This window comes from Myodes glareolus, chromosome 8 (genome assembly GCF_982192425.1).
Source record: "Myodes glareolus chromosome 8, mMyoGla1.1, whole genome shotgun sequence".
Taxonomy (NCBI): domain Eukaryota; kingdom Metazoa; phylum Chordata; class Mammalia; order Rodentia; family Cricetidae; genus Myodes; species Myodes glareolus.
Genome location: NC_142033.1, coordinates 64161915 through 64178035, shown reverse-complemented (window position 1 = coordinate 64178035; position 16121 = coordinate 64161915).

Here is a 16121-nt window from a genome sequence, read left to right as displayed (position 1 = left end):
ACTGGCCTTGTCCCATAGCCATACTGATGAATATTTTGCATATTACCATAGAATCTTCATCTGGCGATGGACGGAGATAGAGACAGAGACCCACATTGGAGCACTGGACTTAGCTCCCAGGGTCCAAATGAGGAGCAGAAGGAGGGAGAATGTGAGCAAGGAAGTCAGGACCACGAGGGGTGTGTTCACCCACTGAGACGGTGAGACTGACCTCATGAGAGCTCACCAAGGCCAGCTGGACTGGGAGTGATGGAGCATGTGATCAAAATGGACACTCTGAACGTGGCTGGCAATGAAGGCTGACTGAGAAGCCAAGGACAATGGCGTTGGGATTTAATTCTACTGCATGGACTAACTTTGTGGGAGCCTGGTTTGTTTGAATGCTCACCTTTGTAGACCTGGATGGAAGGGGGGAACACCTTGGACTACCCACGGGGCAGCGAACCCTGACTGCTCTTAAGACTAGAGAGGGAGGAAGAGGTGGGGAGGGGGAGGGAAAAGGGAGGCGGGGAGGAGGTAGAAATTTTAATAAATAAATAAATAAATATAAAAAAATCAGTCTACTGATTACATCTACCTTAAAATGTATAACCTTGCACCCACTAAACTTAGTAACATTTGAAAAACAATAAATTGAATGCAAAATAAGAGAGCATAAACATTGTTAATTTAACATTATACTGAGCCCAGACAAGGTCTGTATTTTTTTAATATTTGTTTGTTTATTTATTTATTGAGGATGCCTGTGTGTATGTGAGTACATGTGCCTTTACATATGGGATGTGCAGAGACTGTACATCTTGTGTTCTTTTCTACCACTCTGCCTGTTCCTCTGAGACAGGTTCTTTCTACAAGGCCAATGATCCTTGCCACCACTTCCCACCACTTCCCTTGCAACTTTGGTTGTAGGTGTTTGTAGGAACTCCCCAGCATATTACACTGGTGCCAACAGAGCCATCACTCCAGATTCTGACATTTTTAAACAATCAGATTCCTTAACAAGCAGATATTACCAAATTTTCAGAATTGGTGCTTAAATTGAAGTTTGTTTGCTGTTACTAGGTTTTGAGAGAGAGAGAGAGAGAGAGAGAGAGAGAGAGAGAGAGAGAGAGAGAGAGAGACCCCGTTTGGCTTGCAAATTAGTATTCCTAAAGGTCCCCACGGAAGGAAGCACAACAATCTCTAGAGGTTTTCTTTCTTCTTTATCCTCTTCTTTGGCCTCCAGGAAGTCCTTATATCCAAGCACAGCCTCCCCTGGAGTGAAAATTGGGCTGTCCCTATCCTTCAGCTGGAACAAGTATTTCAAAGAAATATGATTTGTTTTTACTTCCATGAAATGGGAGAAATACCAAAAGAGAAATGAATCAATCCACCTTCGTGAGATTTCTGTGAAATTTATTAGAAACAAACTCCCCTGCATGCAAGAGGCATACCTGGAGCAATAGGTTCATTTTTAAGTACACTTTTCTCTAACTGTAATATGCAACTCTTGTGCACACTTTTAATCGTCTGCAGCACTTTCAAGACATTTCCTAATTGATTTATTACCCTGGAACCAGTTCAAAATCTTGTAACAAGAGTGATTGATTAAAAAGCTATGATGAAAAGCTTGTATGATGAAAGATTAAGAACCAAATATGATCAAAACCTTGACCAAACAAAGACCCAGGGGCAGCTGTCTTATCAACTATAATTGCCTAACAGGGCGTGAACTCCAAAGGAAGAGATGAATTATTTTGCCTGGATATTCGAAGTTTCAAAACGGAAAGTTTAATCATTTATTTTTAAATGAAGTAAAATTTATTCAAGTTGGTTATGTCTCTTGAACCAATGGCTTTCCCAGAAAGCTGTGGACGAGGTAGCCTCCTAGTAGACTCAGCAGGACATTAATCTCATAAAGAAGAACAGAAAAGTGTCCTCATTTGCAGCAGCAGGAAAACATCCAAATCCTTTGTCTAGTCTGCTCTTCCTGTCTTCTTTTTCTCTAATGGCCCATCTGTTTTGCATGTAGTGTTTTAAAAGGCTTCACTATCCTTGCATATCTGAAAATAAATTGAGAAGCAGTAATGCTAAACTTAGCAAAAACAATAATTCAATCCCCTATGAAGAATGTTTCCTGGCAAAAAACTGTCTGTAGATCATAGGCATTCAAGTGGGCATTTCCATGATCAGCCTATGTAGATCTCTTGTTTAGCAGCTTTTCTCAGGCTGCCAGGAAAGGTGTAGAAATAATATCTCTAAAGACATATTATAGATTCTTTGTGTTTTAGATATAACCTTTTAGTTTTACTTTAGCTGTTTGAAGGACATGGTACAATCTGGACATCACTCTGCAGGCAGGAGGGCCATTGCAGAATTATACAACAAGATCCTTGGTTAGAGAGTGGCTTGGGAAGTCACATTGTCAGTGGTACAGAATTCTGGTAAGACTAGTGGGTGGTTACATTATTCAAATAGTTCGAGCAAGAAGCAATCCAGATCTGAGCTTTCAGTGAAGTCACTGAACGGAGCATGGAGATGCATCAGGGAAGGGTCCTCATTGCTATTTACTTCCCACTATTCCTAGTCTGTCTTCTTCCAGAAGAATCAGATTTGATGTTTTTCATATTTGTGCAGTCAAGATCACAACTGGCTAACACATGGCAGCATCCACAGAAGATTAATTTCTAACTTTCTTAGGCACAGAGATTGACAAATATTAAGAACAACAGATCTTGGCACATTCTCCATCATTTGCAAATGACTGTTTTATTAATAGTGGGATCCATTTCATAACTCTTTGTCACATTAATTTTTCTCATTAATACACTGGTAGGTTTTGTCTTTACATACGATAAATATTTTTAGAAGTCTAGTTACCATAGTTGAGAATATGCTATTACTAAAGGAATTTTGCATTGAACTATCCATTTTTATCCTTCTATTAAAAATACTTTCCTCTCCACAAAAATTATTAGTAAGCATAATTTTGAATGATTGCATAGTTTCTATTGTAGAGTGTCCTTAGCATTACTATACTATCATTAATTTAATTCTTGTCATTTAAAAAACTTGTGGCTACTATAAATACTATTATGATGTACATTTTTTTTTTACAAAGATGTTCTTAGTAGTTTAGAAGTCAAACCCTGGAACTGATAACAGTTCAAACAACTATCCACAGAAGAAAAATAAATTACTATGTTTTTATACAATGGAATGCCATTCAGCAATATAAAATAACGAAGTAGTGATAAAACACAAATTAATAACAAAATGTTATGTTGAGTGAATGTATTATAAATGAAAGAGAATTCACTATACGGTCTCATTTACATGTCATTTTAGAATGGACTACTAGGAACTATAGAGTAGAGGTTAGTTAGAATGGAGGTTATTTCTTGGAGATGCAACTAACTAGGAAAAATGGAACTTTCTGGAATAATGAAGACAGTTGGATTTTGATTGTGACAATATGGTTATATTTGTCATAGTTCATCAAACCAAACATATAAAATTTATGAACTTCATCTTATGTAAATTATTTATCATTTACTTATTTTTTTGTGTTACTAAGAATTGAATCTAGCATCTCGTGCATGCTAAGCAGGTGCTATATCACCCTTTTGACTTTTTGTTTTGAAGGAGGGTTTCATTAAATTGACTAGGCTGGCCTTGAACTCACTCTGTTGCCTAAACAGGTGTTGGATTTGCAAATTTTTCGGCATTAGCTTTCCAAGTACTTGGGATTGCAAGCCTATGCCACCAGGCCTGGACACTCTTTAAAACGTTTTTATGAAATACTTCTTGTTCTTTGGGTTTATGAATTTGATGCAAACTTGGAGTCTTATGAAGAGAGTATGTAAAACATGTCTTACATGCCATACTGTGAGAACCCTGGATTTTAAGGTATATACTCTAATATTTCAGAGTACACAGAAAATATCACAGCAAGTACCTAGTATGGACACATCGCAGTCTCTTGAACTTATAGGTTTCCACAAGATACTCAATTTATAAAACTTATGTGCAATGCTATAAAAGAGCCTTCAGGCTCGATTCTGAAAAACAGGCACTCCAATAAATAAGATGAGTGGAGGAGCAAGGACGTAAGAAATATAAAACCGTTTAGAAGGTCAAGGAAGCACAGGAGATAAAACTCAATAGTACAGGGACCAATTGAAAGGGAGCTACCATCTTCTGTATTTTAGATAGGAAATTGCAAGACTCTCAGAGCTTACAGCTGGGGTTGAAAGAGCATATTTTACCAGCCAGGTACTAATCTGACTCCTGAACAAAGGAAAGTGATAGATAATTCCTTCTGGCTGTTCACCATGCTAAGAAATGTTTCCCCAACAAGGGGACTTATGACTGTGTGAACTATGCTCTCTCCTGTTTAGAGTGATAGATGCAAAAGGCTGTATAACTGCTAAAATCCACTAAACTTAACACCCATTGAACAGTGTGTTTTACTGATAGTAGGACCTTGACAAAAATCAAAAGAAACAATGAAAAAAAAATCAAAGAAGTATTATTCTATTCGTGACAGACTTACATCTATGTGTTGCTGAGACTGACCAGCCTTGAACTTTCCAGAACAAGACCTGTTGTTTGGAGAAGGAGAATGTATCTAAATGATTCAGGACTTCTTTGAGTAGTTGGTGACTCATCAAAACAGAGGCACCGTCAGTGTTCTTAGGGTCTCCCTGACCAAGGACAAAGCAAGAAAATCTCTCTGTGAATTTGGAACACTTGTGGGGGCAACAAACAGGTTTTATTTCTCACCCACAAACTTTGGTAGCACCTGGATTTATCCCTACTGCATGTACTGGGCTTTTGGGAACCTGTTCTCTTTGGATGGATACCTTGCTCAGCATAGATATACTAGGGAGGGTCTTGGACCTTCCCCAAAGCAATGTGCTTTACCCTCTCTGAGTAGTGGATAGTGGGAGGGTGGGAGGGTAGTTGGAACTTGAATTGGTATGTATAATGAAAAAGATTGTTTTTTTTCTTTTTTTAAAGAAAAATAACAAATTCTTTAAAGAGAAAAAAAGAGAGACAGATAGTTTGTTTGAGGCTTCCTTCTCAGGGACTGGGCAGAAGTTGAAACTAGGGCTGTGAAAACACAGATGGAGCCAGAAAAAACCTGGGCAGAGGAGGTGGCCCTGAACTTCCTGCTTGCAGGGAGTACTAGAATCAGAAGCTTTGTGAGGGCTGTGCAGTTTTCAAGGTGTATAACTTGTTTGGATTGATAAAATGCCTTAACTAGGTGAATGAAAATAGATTTTATTCGATATTTTCTGATTGTGGTTCCTCTCCTCTAACTCTTCCCAGATCTTTCCCAATTCCATAACCACTCAAATAACACCCTTTCTTTCTCTCTCTTATTAGAATATAAAACAAGCATCAACAAATAACAAAATAAAATAAGATCAAATAAAAGCAATAACAAAAAACCAGAATAAGACAAAAAAAAATGAACAGAAGAAAAAGAGCCAAAGAGAAAGCACAAGAAACATATGCAAATAAATGCAGAGACACATACATTCACACACACACAAATCCCATAAGAACACAAAACCAGACACCATAATACACACACACACACACACACACACACACACACACACACAAGACCTATAAGGAATATAACAACAACAATAACAACAAAATACCCAGACAACCAACCAACCAAAAGAGTCCTACCTTAACCATGTATTATGAGGCAAAGAGGCTCCAAAAATATCATTGAGTTCAGTTTGTATTGCTTTTCTACCGCTGGGCAGGGACCTGCTCTTAACAGTGGTTTCTATCCCTAGTGAGACTCTCTTGGAGAAAACATAAGTTTTCATTTGTGAGTGGTTATTTGTTGGAGAATTATAGCATCATTAACACCTTGTGTTCATCAAGGTGAGGACTGGTGTCAGAACTCGGGGTCCAAAGGTCATATGTTCTCTATTTCTAGCCTAATTTCTGTTTCCCTCCTTGACAATAACAAGTGCCTGCCTTTTCCTGGGATAACCACTAAGGGGACCAGCCACAGCTTGTCTGAAATTACATTTTTACTACAGTCGTCATAATTCTGACTTCAGTTGTCTTTGACTAATTTTTGCCTGGTTAGAACTTTATTTGTAGAGTCAAGCATGATATATGATATATGTACTCTTTTACATTTCGCTTCTATTATGTAATATCCTATCTGTGTAAGCTTTGTCCTCTCTATTGATATTGTTCCCTGTTAGGGAACAAAGTGGTTCCCACAAATGATTGTGCTAGTGACGATATTCTAAATGGAACAACTTTGGTAAACAGAAGGATTGTTACCAGGTAAACAGAAGCCTATAGGCAAGTGTCTGTTTACTGGGCACTTCCCTTAATCCATCCTCAAAGTCACGTGCCTTGGCAAGGACACTAATCTGTGGTTATCTGAACAGCCTTTAACAGGTGTAGTCTGTGTCAGCTCAAAGTCACCTCAACACTGTTGACCGTCATCTCAAAGACCCTTGCTTTTCTGCCATTTTTATTCTCTCTGACCTCCAAGAGATAGCCTTGGCAGTTTGATCTCCAATAAATCTTTCTTTCTACCCATGGAGTGGTTCAATTTGGCAGTTTCACTGCTCCCTTGCTTTCACCCCTCTAACCCCTGAAAAGGTATTGTCTTGTAGAAATACGCTGCCCTCTGTCTGTTTTCAAGTTAAAGGCCTTTTAGGGACCAGATACCTCCTAATGTGACTGGTAGAGTGGGTATTTTTAATCTTATCTTGTTTGCATATGTCAGGATTTTCTTCCCAATTATGCATCTACTCCTGTGGAAAGTATACGACAGTACTTATTGTAAACCTTCCCAAATTTTCAGGACTGGGAAGAAAAGGAAATTGTAAGTGTCTCATCTTAGATAATTTAGATCGTTCTACCAAAGTACCAGCAGCTGGTGGTTTGTAAGCATAAGAAATTTGACAGTTATGGTTCTGGAGGCTGGAAAGCCCAAGATTAGGGAGATTGCATAGTTGGATTTTGGTGAACATGTCTTTGCAAGTCACAGATTATCAGTGTCTTCATGTATCCTTAAGAGGTAGCAAGGCTAAATCACCTTGGCGTTGAGGCACAAATATTCAGACCATAGCCCATGTCTAATCAAAGAGGACTGGTGATACTCTATGACAATGACGAGACAATGCCTGAAACTAGAGGCTTAATGTTTGGATTTTTATAATGACTGCATGTGGTACCACCATCATACACAATTTACCAGATGAGAGCAGGGAGACACACAAGTGAAGTGACCAATACACGCTAAAGCAGACTTTACACTCAGTGGATCTGGCCCAAGAACAAGATCTCCTTGTTTATTTAATCATCAGTATTTCTCACAGAAAATAAGAAAAAGTATAATCAGAAGGGGACTCAACCTTAAGGTCTCCTCATACTGTTGTAAAAATCTGTGTCCCTGTCAAGTCAGAAGCTCACAGCTGTCCTTCCTCCTCCAAGGTTACAGATGGTTACAGACTGTGAAATGCTACCTCCAAGAAAGGAATTGAAAACATTCTTTTGATAGTAGTCCTGCAATCCTGTGGCTTCCAAACAAGCTTGTTCACACCTGGCTCTCTGTAAGTGATGGGTTCTGATTTTCCAGGAAGCCCTCTAGGCTTCAGCATGATCTTCTGAGTGCTAAGGTCAGGACTGTGTTTCAAACAGTTAGAAATGAAAATCCCAATCTTATTAGCAGAGTGAAAATTTCTGTTTTTCACATTCTGTCTCTAGAGATATTGAGGTCCTAGTAGCTGTCAGTTTAGACTGGAGGAAAGTTTTGTACACAAGTTCCTTATGTCAGGGTCCAGAGAGAAAGAACTTGGAGGTGTTTGGGGGAAGGAGTTAATCAGTACCATCTTTAGCCGAATTGTTTTTCACATAAACCAAGGACTAAAGGTGAAATGGTCAGATAGCACACATAATTGCTTTATTTCCAGGGTGATTCATTTCTGGCTTGGGGCACGAGGTGTGGATCTCAGTTTGATTTTATTACATTCCTAGGTCATTCCTGCTTTGGCATAGAGATTAATTTCTATCCTGGTGGACGGGTGTAGGGAAATCACTCTGTGAGATATTTAAAGTTTTAATTATTAAAGCAACAGAAGATCTGTGCAGATTCTATGGGTAAAAGATTACAGGGTGTTGCAAGGAGGGCCACTAGTTCGTCCCAGCCACCCAGAACTGAAATAATCACACAGAAACCATATTATTTAAATCACTGTTTGGCTCATTAGCTCTAGCTTCTTGTTGGCTAACTCCTACATCTTAATTTAACCCATTTCTATTAATCTGTATATCATCACGAGGTCATAGCCTACCAGCAAAGTTTCAGCATGTCTACCTCCGGGATGGATCCATGGCATCCCCTGACTCCATCCTTCTTTCTCCCAGCATTCAGTCCTGTCCTCCCCATCTACCTAAGTTCTGCTCTATCAACAGGCCAAGCAGTTTTTTTTTTAATTAATTAATGGTAATCACAGCACACAGAAGGGACTCCCACATCAACAGGGCCCCCATGAGCACTGGGAGGTCCCTTTAAGTCAACTTCATGTTGTACCAAATCTTCCCAGTTTACACCTGCTGATCTGGCTTCTCTCTTTGTTTCCTTTCCTTTCCTTTCCTTTCCTTTCCCTTCCTTCCTTCCTTCCTTCTTTCCTTTTTTCCTTCCTTCCTTCCTTCCTTCCTTCCTTCCTTCCTTCCTTCCTTCCTTCCTTCCTCTTCCCCCTCCTCCTCTTCCTCCACTGTAGTGTGTGTGTGTGTGTGTGTGTATACACTTGCTGTGTGTGCATATAAGGAGGCCAGAGGTTGACGTTAGGTATCTAACACTATCACTGATCACTGTATTGTTTGAGACAGGGTTTCCTACTGAATCTTGTGCTTATTGATTTGATTCAGCTGGCTGGCCAACAACCCCCTCATCATTTACTTGGGTACTGGGAGCCCAGATTCAGTTCCTCTTGTTTTTATAGCAGTCACTTTAGCCACTGATCTATCTCCTAGCCCTGCCTTCCATTTTCTTCCATGCTTCTTCTCCCCATTTACATTCACAAATTAGCCATGATACATACTGTAAACAGCAAATCTAGATATTATGATCATCTCTTAGACAACAGATGACACCAAGACATCAGATGGGAAAGAGGTAGGAAGACCAGAATGGGATTTTTATTCCCATGACTCATTATTCAGTATTCTCATTTATTTTTACTTTAAAGTTTTGTGCAGGGGACTGAATCCTGGGTCTTGTATCTCCTTCACACATACCCTACCATCCTTAAAGATCCTAGTGTTTTTAGTGCTTGTCAAAATCCTCTAAAAACATGGACTATTTTATAATATAAATGACTTTGATAGAATACATAAAACTATAAAGAAAAAAGTTGCCAACTATTTATTTATACAAGATAACCACTTCTCATTATTTTCATTTATTCTTTGAAAAATTCATACATTTATACAGTGTATTTAAAAATATATCTCATTACATTTATTTATTTATTTAGTATACAATATTCTGTCTGTGTATGCCTGCAGGCCAGAAGAGGGCACCAGACCCCATTGCAGATGGTTGTGAACCACCATATGGTTGCTGGGAATTGAACTCAGGACCTTTGGAAGAGCAGGCAATGCTCTTAACCTCTGAGCCATCTCTCCAGCCCTTCATTACTTTTTTTTAAAAACTGTATATGTGTATGTGGGAGTTCACAAGCCAAGGTGCCCCTGCGGAGGCTAGAGGATAACTTCTGGATAACAAGATTTCTCTTTCTATCAATAGGAACCAGGGCTTGGAACTCAGGTCCTTAGGCTTGGTGGAGACTGTCTTTCTCTGCTAAGGCCATGTCTCTGACCCTATGCACAGTATATCTGATTATATCCACCTACTATTGCCTCATTCTAGTCCTCCCTAATGCACCCACCTCATCGCTCTTTCAGTTTCATGTTTCCCTTTAAATATTTTTGATAATACTAATTCCTCGAGTCTAATTGTGCTGCCCATATGTGCATAAGTGTAAGACCATCCACTGGGGTACAGGTAACTACCTTTAACAATGTGTGAGAATTTCCCCTTTTCTCCATTCCATTCAAATGAACAGAATTGCATTTATTTTAATGAAATTGGCTTCTGTTGCAGAAGTACATTTGAATTCTGCTTTTTATGCTTAACTTTCTTTTGTTAGCATTATATTATGGCATTAAAAATTCTTGAAAGCGTAAATTTTAATAGGAACATGCTTTTCTGTCTTGTGGTTATGTCGTGTAGCATGGAAAGAAGGAGGTACTCTTCCCTTTCCTCCCTTCTCCCTCCCTACTTCCTTCTCTTTCTTATGAATATGTGTAATTTGTGAGGATCAGTGCATGCCACTGTCATATTTCTGTGCATGTTTGTACTGTGCATGGATTGTGTGCACTCTGCTGATATCCTTCCGCTCTCCAGCCCCTTCCCAGTCTCTAAAGTTTTTATTTTTAATTTAAAAGTGGGCAAGTGCAACATTTCATAGTTCCTCAAGGGGAGGGAATGAGCTTCAATATGTTAAATGTGTTACTGTTTGTTCAAAGCTCTGGATTGATTTTTTTCCCTATCGGTCGCAGATGCTCACAAACCAAGGAAAGAAAGAGTCTGCTCTGTGATTGTATCACTTTATTTACAATGTTTTCTTGTGACCTTTTTTGCCCTTATCCCATCCCCACAGGCAGTGCAGAATTCACTTCATTGTGTGATTCTCCTTTGCAATCGCCTCACTTTATTTTTTTATTTTCATTATTTATTTATTTATTTTGATACAGGGTTTCTTTGTAGCTTTGGAGTCGGTCCTGGAACTAGCTCTTGTTGACCACATTGGCCTCAAACTCACTGAGATCCACCTGCCTCTGCCTCCGGAGTGCTGGGATTAAAGGTGTGCGCCACCACCAACCAGCTACAATCACCTCATTTAAAAACCAACAGCTTGCTTACCCTACCTTCCTCCAATGTCATCTGCCCCTTCAGCTTTTTTTCTTGTTTTTAAAGTATTTTGTTGACCTTAACTTACGTGTTTCCTTTCTTCATTCCTTCATCCTTTTCCCTTCTTTCCTTGATCCTTCTCTCTCTCTTTTCCTCCCTCCTTCCCTTCATTTCCCAGCTTTAATAAAACATAATTGGTGAGCAGATCTTCCCAGAGAGGTGAGTGGGTGCTAGCCTGGGCAGCCTGCCTGCCTGTCTGGGAAGGGAGCACAGCCTTCCCCCCCTCAGCTTCTGTGGCAGGGTCTTCGGTGTTCCAAGGGACCCCTCCCCTCCCCCCACTGCTGCGGGCCCTTTGTCTCCTGAGTCCTGGGAAGACCAGCTAGCCCTGTTGCCCTGCTGAGCAGTTCTTCCCAGAGAGGTGAGTGGGTGCTCACCACTGCCCAGGAAGAGAGCACAGCCCCCCCCCCAGCATCTGCAGCAGGGTCTTTGGTGTTCCAAGGGACCCCTCCCCTCCCCCCACTGCTGCGGGCCCTTTGTCTCCTGAGTCCTGGGAAGACCAGCTAGCCCTGTTGCCCTGCTGAGCAGTTCTTCCCAGAGAGGGCTGAGGAGCTCTATCCAGAGAGTGCTGTGAAGTCCTACCCAGAGAGTGCTGAGGAGTTCTATCCAGAAAGTGCTGAGGAGTTTCATCCAGAGTGGAAGAAATGGGCAGGCGCCAATGCAAGAATTCCTCCAACAACCTGAAAGGCAACATGACACCGCCAGAATCCAGGGAGCTCGAAACTAGAAGAATTGAACACCCTACGCCAGAAGAAATAGAAGAAATTGACTCTAAGCGCTTCTTTATGAAAATAATAGAGGAAATTAAACAGGAGGTGAAAATCTGCCGAAAAGAAATGGAAGATAAGTATAACAAAAAAATTGAGGAAATGAGTAAAGAAATGGAAGAGAAATATACCAAAAAGTTTGAAGAAATGAGTAAATCCGTAAGTGAAATTCTGGGAAACCAAGAAAAAACAATCAAACAGGTAATAGAAACAGTTCAAGATTTGAAAACTGAAATGGAGTCAATGAAGAAATCACAAACCGAGGGCCGGCTGGCTATGGAAAATCTGGGTAAACGAACAGAGACTTCAGAAACAAGCTTAACCAATAGAATACAAGAGATAGAAGAAAGAATCTCAGACTCTGAGGACACCATAGAGAAATTAAACACTCTGTCCAAAGAAAACAGCAAATCCAACAAATTCTCATCACAAAACATTCAGGAACTGTGGGACACAATAAAAAAACCAAATCTAAGAATAATAGGAGTAGAAGAAGGAGAAGAATTGCATTTCAAAGGTCCAGAAAATATACTCAACAAAATTATAGAAGAAAACTTTCCCATCCTAAAGAACGATATTCCTATGAAGGTTCAAGAAGCATACAGAACACCGAATAGACTGGATCAGAAAAAAACATCCCCTCGTCATATAGTAATCAAAACACAAAGCATTCAGACTAAAGAAAGGATATTGAAAGCTGCAAAGGAAAAAGGTCAAGTAACTTATAAAGGTAAACCTATCAGACTTACACCAGACTTCTCTATGGAAACCATGAAAGCCAGAAGGTCCTGGATAGAGGTACTGCAGAAACTAAGAGACAATGGATGCAAACCCAGACTACTTTACCCAGCCAAGCTATTGTTCACTATCAACGGAGAAAACAAAATATTCCAGGATAAAAACAAATTTAAACAATACGTTGCTACTAATCCAGCCTTACAGAGAATACTAGAAGGAAAATCACAACCCAAGGAATCCAACATTCCCAACACTGCCTACATTAACTCAGACATTTAGCGACCCTCCACAAGCACAACTCAAAGAAGGAAAACACATACACGCTAATACCCAAAAAAATGACCGGAGTCATCGATCACTGGTCATTAATATCACTTAATATCAATGGTCTCAACTCACCTATAAAGAGGCACAGACTTAGAGATTGGATACGAAAACAGGATCCAACATTCTGCTGTCTACAAGAAACACACCTCAACCACAAAGACAGACACCTACTCAGAGTAAAGGGTTGGGAAAAGGTTTTCCAAGCAAATGGACCTAAGAAACAAGCGGGTGTGGCCATTCTAATATCTAACAAAATCGACTTCAAACTAAAATCAATCAGAAGAGATGGAGATGGACATTTCATACTCATAACAGGAACAATTCATCAGGAAGAAGTCTCAATCTTGAATATCTATGCCCCTAATATAAAGGCACCCACATATGTAAAAGAAACTCTTCTAGAACTCAAGGCAGTCATCAAACCACACACACTAATAGTAGGAGACTTCAACACTCCTCTCTCACCAATGGACAGGTCAATCAGACAGAAACCTAACAGAGAAATAAGAGATTTACTGGAGGTACTGAATCAAATGGACTTAACAGACATCTATAGAACACTCCACCCAAATAGGAAAGAGTATACCTTCTTCTCTGCAGCTCATGGAACCTTCTCGAAAATTGACCACATACTTGGTAACAAAGCAAACTTCCACAGATACAAAAAAATATTAGTGACCACCTGTGTCTTGTCAGATCACCATGGATTAAAATTAGAATTCAACAACAATGGTACCCCCATGAAGCCAACAAACTCATGGAAGTTGAACAGTCAACTACTAAATCACCCCTGGGTCAAGGAAGAAATAAAGAAAGAAATTAAAGTCTTCCTTGAATATAATGAAAACAAAGACACAACGTATTCAAACCTATGGGACACAATGAAAGCAGTGCTAAGAGGAAAGTTCATAGCACTAAGTGCCCACCTAAAGAAAACAGAGAAAGCACACATTGGAGACTTAACAACACACTTGAAAGCTCTAGAAAAAAAAGAAGCTGATTTACCCAGGAGGAGTAGAAGACTGGAAATAATCAAACTGAGGGCTGAAATCAACAAAATAGAAACACAGAAAACAATTCAAAGAATCAATGAAGCAAAAAGCTGGTTCTTGGAGAAAATTAACAAGATTGACAAACCCCTATCCAAACTAATCAAACGGCAGAGAGAGAACTTGCAAATTAATAGGATCAGAAATGAAAAGGGGGACATAACCACAGACACAGAGGAAATACAGAGAATCATTAGATCTTACTACGAAAGTTTATATGCCACAAAGTTGGAAAATGTAAAAGAAATGGACATTTTTTTAGATAAGTACCATATACCAAAGTTGAACCAAGACCAGGTGAACAATCTAAATAGACCTGTTAGTCGTGAAGAACTAGAAGCTGTTATCAAAAATCTCCCTACCAAAAAAAGCCCAGGACCAGATGGTTTCAAATGCAGAATTCTACCAGAACTTCCAGGAAGAGCTAATACCTATACTCCTTAATGTATTCCACAATATAGAAAAAGAAAAGTCACTGCCAAACTCCTTTTATGAAGCAACAGACACCCTAATACCAAAACCACACAAAGACACAACCAAGAAAGAGAATTACAGGCCAATCTCACTCATGAACATCGATGCGAAAATTCTCAATAAAATACTGGCAAACCGAATCCAAGAACACATTAGAAAAATCATCCATTATGATCAAGTAGGCTTCATCCCAGAGATGCAGGGATGGTTCAACATACGCAAATCTATCAATGTAATCCATCATATAAATAAACGGAAAGAAAAAAATCATATGATCATTTCATTGGATGCTGAAAAAGCGTTTGACAAAATTCAACACCCTTTTATGATAAAGGTGTTGGAGAGACTGGGGATACAAGGATCATACCTAAATATAATAAAAGCAATATACAGCAAGCCGACAGCTAACATCAAATTGAATGGAGAGAAACTCAAAGCCTTTCCACTAAAATCAGGAACACGACAAGGCTGTCCACTCTCTCCATACCTCTTCAATATAGTGCTTGAAGTTCTAGCAATAGCAATAAGACAACATAAGGGGATCAAGGGGATTCGAATTGGAAAGGATGAAGTGAAACTTTCGTTATTTGCAGACGATATGATAGTGTACATAAGCGACCCCAAAAACTCTACCAAAGAACTCCTACAGCTGATAAACACCTTTAGTAACGTGGCAGGATACAAGATCAACTCCAAAAAATCAGTGGCACTCCTATACACAAAGGATAAAGAAACGGAGAGGGAAATCAGAGAAACATCACCTTTCACGATAGCCACAAACACCATAAAATATCTTGGGGTTACTCTAACCAAGGATGTGAAAGACCTATTTGACAAGAACTTTAAGCCTTTGAAAAGAGAAATTGAGGAGGATACCAGAAAATGGAAAGACCTCCCCTGCTCTTGGATTGGGAGAATCAACATAGTAAAAATGGCAATTCTACCAAAAGCAATCTACAGATTCAATGCAATCCCCATCAAAATCCCATCAAACTTCTTCACAGACCTTGAGAGAACAATAATTAACCTTATATGGAAAAACAAAAAACCCAGGATAGCCAAAACAATCTTATACAATAAAGGAACTTCTGGAGGCATTACTATCCCTGACTTCAAACTCTATTACAGAGCTACAGTATTGAAAACAGCTTGGTATTGGCATAAGAACAGAGAAGTCGACCTATGGAATCGAATAGAAGACCCAGATACTAACCCTCAAACCTACGAACACCTAATTTTTGACAAGGGAGCTAAAGGTATACAATGGAAGAAGGAAAGCGTCTTTAACAAATGGTGCTGGCATAACTGGATGTCAACCTGTAGAAGAATGAAAATAGATCCATATCTATCACCTTGCACAAAACTCAAGTCCAAATGGATTAAAGACATCAACATCAATCTGTCCACTTTGAACCTGATAGAAGAGAAAGTGGGAAGTAGTCTACAAGATATAGGCACAGGAGGCCACTTCCTAAGTAGGACCCCAGCAGCACAGACAATAAGAGAAACAATGAATAAATGGGACCTGCTGAAACTGAGAAGCTTCTGTAAAGCAAAGGACACTGTCAGTAAGACAAAAAGGCTGCCTTCTGACTGGGAGAAGATCTTCACCAACCCCTCATCAGACAAAGGTCTGATCTCCAGAATATACAAAGAACTCAAGAAACTAGACACTAAAACTCTAATTAACCCAATTAAAAAATGGGGTACTGATCTGAACAGAGAATTCACAACAGATGAACTTCGAATGGCCAGAAG